Genomic DNA, 8,030 nt, shown 5'->3' with positions numbered 1-8,030 from the left:
AACCTGTAGACACCTAAAATGGTAGTTAGTGTAGCTCTAAGTTTATTTAAAGCTGTTTTAAGGTTTTGTTGAAAACTCAATTTTATTTTTGTTAAAGCTTGAATAGAATAAATTTTGTTGAGTTATTAAAAATTTTATACTTTTTGTTAAGTGTTTGTTATAACTTTATTTACAAGGGTAACAATTCTTGATTTAAATTTAAGGGTAAAATTTTTTGATAGTAAAATAAGTAGTTTAAATATGGAAAAAGTTAGTTTTAAGAGCTTTTTAAATTTATTATATTACACTTTAATAGATTAAAAGTTGTAATTTTCAAGAATAAAGAATAGTGTAGTATTTTGTTTAAAGTAAGTCATTAAAATTATGTAAAAATTATAAGATTAGCTACTAAAATATAAAAAAAATACATAAGTATTTTTAAAAGTAAGTACTGGTTGTATTGAGAAAAAAAAATGTTTAGTTGCAATTCTCAACATACATTTTGAAAAAAAATTATGTCTTGTTTAATTTATAACAAAATGATTTAATAGCTATTGCAATCATATATCTGCTCTTGTAAATTAAAAAAGCTCTAAAGAAGCAAACTGTTTGAAAAATTCAAAAAAAAAAAAAATTAACTTATACTATAGCTAGATTTTACTTGTAACCTTGATGTAAAAAACAAATTTATCAGAAAGAAAAGCATATGATATAATGTACTTATATTTATTTATAAATAAACATTGACTGTTAAAAATAAGCTTAATATATAAACTACCAGTCATTTTTTAATGTATAAGTAAAATTATTTAACTTTAGCTTTATTGTCTTTTTCATATATTACAAAGCTAGAAAGATAAATTATTTCATGATCTGACTAGCTATTTAACCTGAAACAAACATTTTATAAAAAAAAAAAAACCTTGAAATCCCTGGAGTTTTGAATAAACACACATATAAAAATGAATTTAAATTTGATAAGAAAGACACTAAAAATTGATAATTTACTTGAAATGAAGAAGCATTGAAGTAATTTAGCAATTCATATGTGTCGTTTAACCTTTAATCTAATTTCATATCAAAAAGAAAAAAATTAAACTTGTATTTTCAAAAAATTTGAATGATAATCAGAACACCTGTAAGTGTTTTTATTTTTAAATTACTATCCACCTATTTATATATACAACTTATTTTCTAGTATAAGATCCAAATTTTAAGAAAATGTTTTTTGTAATTATTTAAAGAAGTTTTTAGTACAGATCGGGGACGTAGCTAGCTCAAAAAAGTTACGAATCTGCAAAAATCAAAACATCTGAAATAACTCGTGATAACGTCCTAGCGGGAACACAGCAATTTAAACTACTACTTCTAATGTTATTGAATTTAATCTGAAAAAATGCATTTGTGTTAATACATCAAAAATGGAATGTTGAGGTACGAGTGATAACTGTATACAAGGCAATTTAATTTACTCCACACCCCCTATGACTCTTTATGTCTTGCCCCTTGTGCAAACCAAGAAAACATTCATTAAACAAAAGGTATTCTTATAGGTAGTTTTAAATATTGGGTACTTTCAATTGCAGCAAATTTGCAAAAAAAAAAGTACCAAATATTTTGATGACGTCATTAACTTTACTTTAGGTAGTTTTGAAGCTTAAAGTTATAAAAAAAACATAATTGCTGTCTAAGCCTACGACAAATTCACTTTTTTAATTTTCTAAAATATGAAAAAAATCATATCTGAAATAAAACTAAACATTTCATTATGTTAACAAAAATATAGAAATATTTTTTGTAAACATAAAGTTATGATTTTAAATTCAATCACAAATTAAAAAAAAGATTTTAAATTTTTCTATTATAGTTTATGGATGAATTTATTTCATAAAATTTTTTGAACTAATTATACATGAGTTATGTACTTCAATAAAAGCTACCTTTTTATAGTTTGAAATAAAGTTAACAGGGTGGCCATCAAACCTAAATGCTTATGGGAATCTTGGAATGTTATATAAAATCCTAGAATGACTTGAAAATCTGATCACTTATTTTGCCTAGAAAAGTAAATAAGACTTGAATTAAAAATTTAATTAATTTTGAAAAATTGAAAGAAGTTTCAAAAAAACTTTATGAGCCACCTTGGGTATAGGGAGGGTGTAGATCACTTTTATTACAAGTTGATGTCACTTTATGAAATTTAATCTAAACTACAAGTATCTTTATACAGATTTTTATACCAAAATAAATTTTTGACATAAAACATTAAAATAGTACAGTAGGTTTTAATTGTCATCTTTTACTATTTCTTAAATATTGAAAGGAATATTTCCTTAAAATTTGAGCAGGGTTGCCAAAACACCTGGAATCCAGGAACTTGACAGTTTAAATAAAAACTGGAAAAACCTTAAACTTTTGAAATTAAAAAATTTGAAAAAATCTAGTGTTTAAAAAAAAAATTATCAAAAAATCTTTAATTTTTAAACTACTTCTACATGTAAAATAATGAAATTTTTATAAAATATTTTAAAATTAAAGTCATCAATAATCTATAAAAGAAAAATTTACAAAGTCAATAGCTTAATTTGTCGTTGAATTTAAAATTGTAACTTACGCAAAAATATCAAGGTTCAAAATTATATTCCCTTAATTTTGTTAACATAGTGAAATGTTTAGTATTATTTTATTTCAGATACAATTATTTTTATATTTAGAAAAATAAACAAAGTGAGTTTATCATAGGCCTAAACAGCAAATTTATTTTTTTTTGCCAAGTTTAACCTTAATAACTACCCAAAGTAAAGTTAATGACATCATCAAAATATTGGGTACTTTTTTTTTGCAAAATTGAGGCAATTAAAAGTACTCGATACTTAAAAATACCCATAAAAAGTAAAAAAGTCCTACCCTTTATTAAACATAAATATAAAAAATCACCATTTAACTTAAAAACAATAATACTGTTTTGAATATCAAACATTTAACGTAGTCAATAGTTACAACAAGATATGCAAATTTTTGTGATATAAAATTGTATGATTTTGATTTTTGAAGCTACAGCTTCCTTTAGAATCAATTTTGCATTGTAGCTTTTTTACAAAATAAAGCTTTAACGCCCTAAATGTTACAATTTGGGTGTAATTAGGCATAAATGAATACTAAAAGCTAAGACAGCAGAGTTATTTCAAGCTGAAAAAAAAGCAAGTTTTTTCGCACATAAGTATACGTTTCTGTAGATTTGCAGAAACCTACCAAGCTACGTCCCTGGTAAGTACGATTAAGTTTCACCAGTTGCGTACTTTTTTGTCCATTCTCTGCAAATTCTGTCGTGTTCTTTGCGATCGTTGACGTACTGAGCTGCTATTTATGACTGAAGGCAGTCATCAATGTTGTAGTCAATGAGGAAAGACTAAAATGAATGCAAGCATTTTTTCTATAGTCAAAGCCGGCGACCAATTATAAACAAAAATGTCTACTACATCCTTCACTGTTGATATAATGGTATACTTTTATCTCAAAAATAACTTTTGGTGGCCTTTGTTTATGACTTTAGTTTTAGCTCACTAATTGTAATGCAATTATTTAAAAAAAGTTTACATTGATATAACAAAATTTTAAATTCTATAATATTAATCTAACACGTGTTTAATCAATTCATTTTTTATATAAACTTCTAAAAATTAATTTGGGCTTAAAATCAAATTTTTCTTATGATCTAAAACATAGAACTAGCTTTGCGAAAGAAAACTGTAAAAAAAATACCTTGGTTTTTAAAAAAATAAAGTAGTTTCTATCATTATTACAAAAAGCGTAATAACTCTTAAAAGTAGTTTTTTTTACTGCAAATTAATAAAAAATGAAAATCTTAAATATGTTTAAGTACATCTGCTTAAAACTTATAACTTGGTAAGGCAAAAGTGTTTCCTAAAGAGTACAAATATGTCAAAATTATCTCTCAGGGGTGCAAAATTAAGCATAAATGAATACTAAAAGCTAAGACAGCAGAGTCTTTTCAAGCTGAAATAAATGCAAGTTTTTACGTACATAAGTATACGTTTCTGTAGATTTGCAGAAACCTACCAAGCTATGTCCCTGATGTGATGTAACATCTTGGTTTATTATATAATACTTTTTTTGTGAATAAGTTAAAGGTTGTGTTGCATTTTAAATATTTTTTTTATATTAATTTATGATTCTGAACAAAGTACTTACCATTATACACAATAAATAAATTAAGTGTTTAATATATTTAGTTGAAGCATTTTTTTTAATATAAATATCATAGTAGTTCGTCTATTTGTTTGTCATAAAATGAAACTATTGAAATTAAATCTTTACAAGATAATATATTAAACAAGACAGTTCAAATTTAAGATAAAACTCTCAGATCTTTGAATATCAAACATTTTATTCGATTTTATTCGAAATTTAAAAAATTATTTTTTTTAGTAAAAATAGAAAAAATATATTACAACCTCTAAAACTAGTTTAGATAACTTTATAAACTTTTGACTGATTAAGTTTTAAAAAGACTGCTCAGAAACTGTATTTTGAAGATTTTTTTTTTTCATTTTAGTTTGTTCCTCCAATTTTCTTCAATAATTTGGGATTTTGTTAACTTCTTTAATTCTACTTTTATCAATATAAAACAATAACTTTTAATGTAAAAGTTAGTAAAACATGTAGTCTACCGAATGGAAACAAGTAAGTTGTAGATTTTGTTACAGAAAGTTTTCACTTATAAGTATTATAATAGTTTTTTTCTAATAGTTTTTTTGTGATCAAAAACTTATTTTGTTTTTCACACCGCAAACTTTAGGTTAATTTATTTTTTTTTCTTCGCTAAAATAAGTTTATCATAGAGGATTTAATCGAGAAATTTTATTCATATTAATTGTAATGTTAATAAAAAATCAAAACATTTTTACTTATACTACATTACATAAGTTGATAAAAATGATGGAATTATTATTCGTCTTTGAGTAATTTGACATACATCATATTTTTTATTTTACTAGTTCATGTATTGATTGCTTGTATTCACGTGGCCATTTAACCTAGAAAAACCTATAATTTTGGTTTAATTAAAATAATCAAAACTATTTTATACTCTAAACTACTTAAATATTTTTATTAGAAGTTTCTAAATTATAAAATTAAAACTATTTTAATTATAACATTATAGTATTTTTATCAGAAATTGTTTACAACTGATTTTTAATTTTCACTTTAGTTTTCTTGTTTTGGGATACAAAACAAATTTAAATTTAGAAAATAAACTTAAAAACATTTTTAGAATCTTAAAAAAATCTGAAAAACTAGTTGCTACCCTTTTGTTTTACATGTAGGTACCAGATATGAGATTGAAACTATATAAATAAAATAAAATTATACCTTAATCAAGTTTATTTAGTTTTAGTCATTATAAATTTATTTAACTAAAGTTAACCTGGTAAGGTTTTATTTGAATATTAAATAAATGATATATAGCGTAACTTTGTAGCGTTGAGCTAAATGCATAGAAAATTTTGTAGTTAATTTTAATAGAAGCAATCCTAGGTTTTTTATTTCATACCTTATCTTAAACTACCACTAAACAATAAAATTTGTTTTAAAAATGTACATTATAAAATTAAGTACTTCACTAAACATTTAAACATATGCACATTAATAAACAGAAACAAACACCATTAAATGCATTACAATTTTTTTTGTAAGCATTTTAAAGAAGCTATTTTATCAAGTATAATAGAAGTTTAATAAAAATACATACAGATTTTTCTTGATTTTGAATAGTGATGTATCGGACCCACTATTTCGAGTCAAGCCGGACCCAGATTCGTACTGTTTTTTCAAATTAGGATCCGGCCGTATACGGATCCGGCCTTTTTTTTCAATTTAGAATCCGGCCGGAACCGGTTCCGGACTTTTTTTTTCAAATTAGAATCCGGCCGGATCCGGATTTTTTTTTTCAAGCTAAGATCCGGCCGGAACCGGACCCGGATATTTTTTTCAAGTTAAAGTTAGGCCGGATCCGGATTTTTAATACTCCCAGTTGTTAGTAATGTAAGTAGTATAAAAAATTCTATGTACAATAATGCAATTTTATATAACTAACTACGTACTAAGTATAATTAAGTGAAGTTTATCTTTATCTGTTATATCTAACTATATACTTTTGAATTTTGAAAAATTATAGTTTACAAAAAATTAGACTAAAAGTATTAATGTGCTGCTGAAATAATTAAATAATAAGAAAGTTTGTGATATGTTATTGAGGTCTAGTTAAGATTAACAGTTAAAAATAGTAGCTGGTATGTTTGCCAATTTTCTGAACAATATTTAGATTTAAATTTTATTAAAACTGAAAAAACAAAAGAAAAACTTGAAATTGAAAGAATAGTAAAAAAAACTTCAAATTGAAAAAACAATAGAAAACACTAAAATATATTTTTTGCTAAACTTATAAACTTTCCATGAATTTTGGCAACCAGAATATCACCTAACTTTAGCTTATATCAGGGTTGCCATTCTTTGATTCTAAAAATCTAACCTGAGTGATTATAAACTATCCTTAGTCAGAATGAGGTTTTGGAAAACCAAAAAAAAATATTACTTTAAGCTAATAATCAGTAGAACAGCTAGCCACAAGGTTGAACAATTTAAGTGTTGTTTACAATTAAGGCTATAGGGGGGTTAAATACTTTTTTTACAAGTTGATTTTATTAAATAGAATACTATCTTAGCTATCAGATGCTTTTTATAGCTTTACAAAATTCAAATTAGTTTTTCAGATATAAGCGGTCAAAGCCGGAGAGTTCTATAGAGACCTAATGGAAGGCATAAGCTAAAAACGCAAAAATTTATTTTACTAAAAATTTATTTCCTCCTAGGATTTTTAAGCTAGGTACCTCAAATTTTCAAAAAAAATATTCCTTACACAGTTTAAAAGCTTTTGAGTGGTGGAATTTGAAACAATTTAAATTTACAAATTGAAGGTCTAAAATTCAAAAAAATCATCTTTTTTTGAAAAAGGGGACTTTTTCTCAAAATATAAAAGATTCATACACTCAAATGACTCAAAATTTATTAAAGAGTAAGCTGTAAAAATTTAAATAAGATTACTTAAAAATTGTAGGAGGAGATAGATTTTTAATGAAATGTTTTTTTTCGCCTTTTTAGTTTGCAACTTCTATAAGGAAGCTATTGAGCTGGCCGGCTTTGACCCCTTGTAGTTCGAAAACTACTTTGAATTTTGTTAAGCTGTAAAAAGTATCAGGTAGCTAAGATTAAAATCTATCAAATAAGATCAACTTGTAAAAATCAACGTGGACCTCCCTATAGCCATACCAATATAAAATAAATTAAAATCAAGTTCTTGAACAAAACTAACTAGAAAATCACAAATTATTGAAAACTGGATCATCTCAAAATCATTCAGAATCTAAAAGAAAACTAGCCAGTTTTTCAAAAAATCTTAAAACTAGCCTGAGTTTTTATAAAAAACCAAACTAGCCTGAGGCAGCCTTAGATTTTCAAAAACTCCCGAAAATTTTCAAACTAGCAAGGTTATCACTGTTTAATTCAAAAAAAAACTAGCTAAAGTGATTATAAACTAGTCTAAGTCTAAAATTACTTTAATCTAATAATCAGCAGAACAGCTAGCCATAAGATTGACAACTTGGTAGTAAAGTTTGTAATTTTACAATATAGGTAAACAGTTGCATTTCTGAAATATTTGTTTCATAGTTTAAATGTAAACAAATGTAAATTAGTCACGGTATGAGCCAATCACGGTAGGTGTTAATTTTCAAAAGTATTTTCTGACGAAAATGACTCTTTTTATTTTACACAGGGTTTGTTTTTGAAAAAATACTTTTCTGTATGCTCTTTTTTACTAACTAGATCCGAATCAACCGGATCTCTGTTAGAATCCGGCCGGAACCGGACCCGGACTTTTTTTTTCAAATTAGGATCCAGACTTTTTTATCAAATTAGAATCCGGCCATAACCGGATCCATATTTTTTTTCATATCAAGATCCGGCCGGAT

The sequence above is a fragment of the Thalia democratica genome, chromosome 3 (genome assembly GCF_965202585.1).
Source record: "Thalia democratica chromosome 3, ktThaDemo2.hap1.1, whole genome shotgun sequence".
Classification (NCBI taxonomy): domain Eukaryota; kingdom Metazoa; phylum Chordata; class Thaliacea; order Salpida; family Salpidae; genus Thalia; species Thalia democratica.
This window is presented reverse-complemented; position numbering follows the sequence as displayed.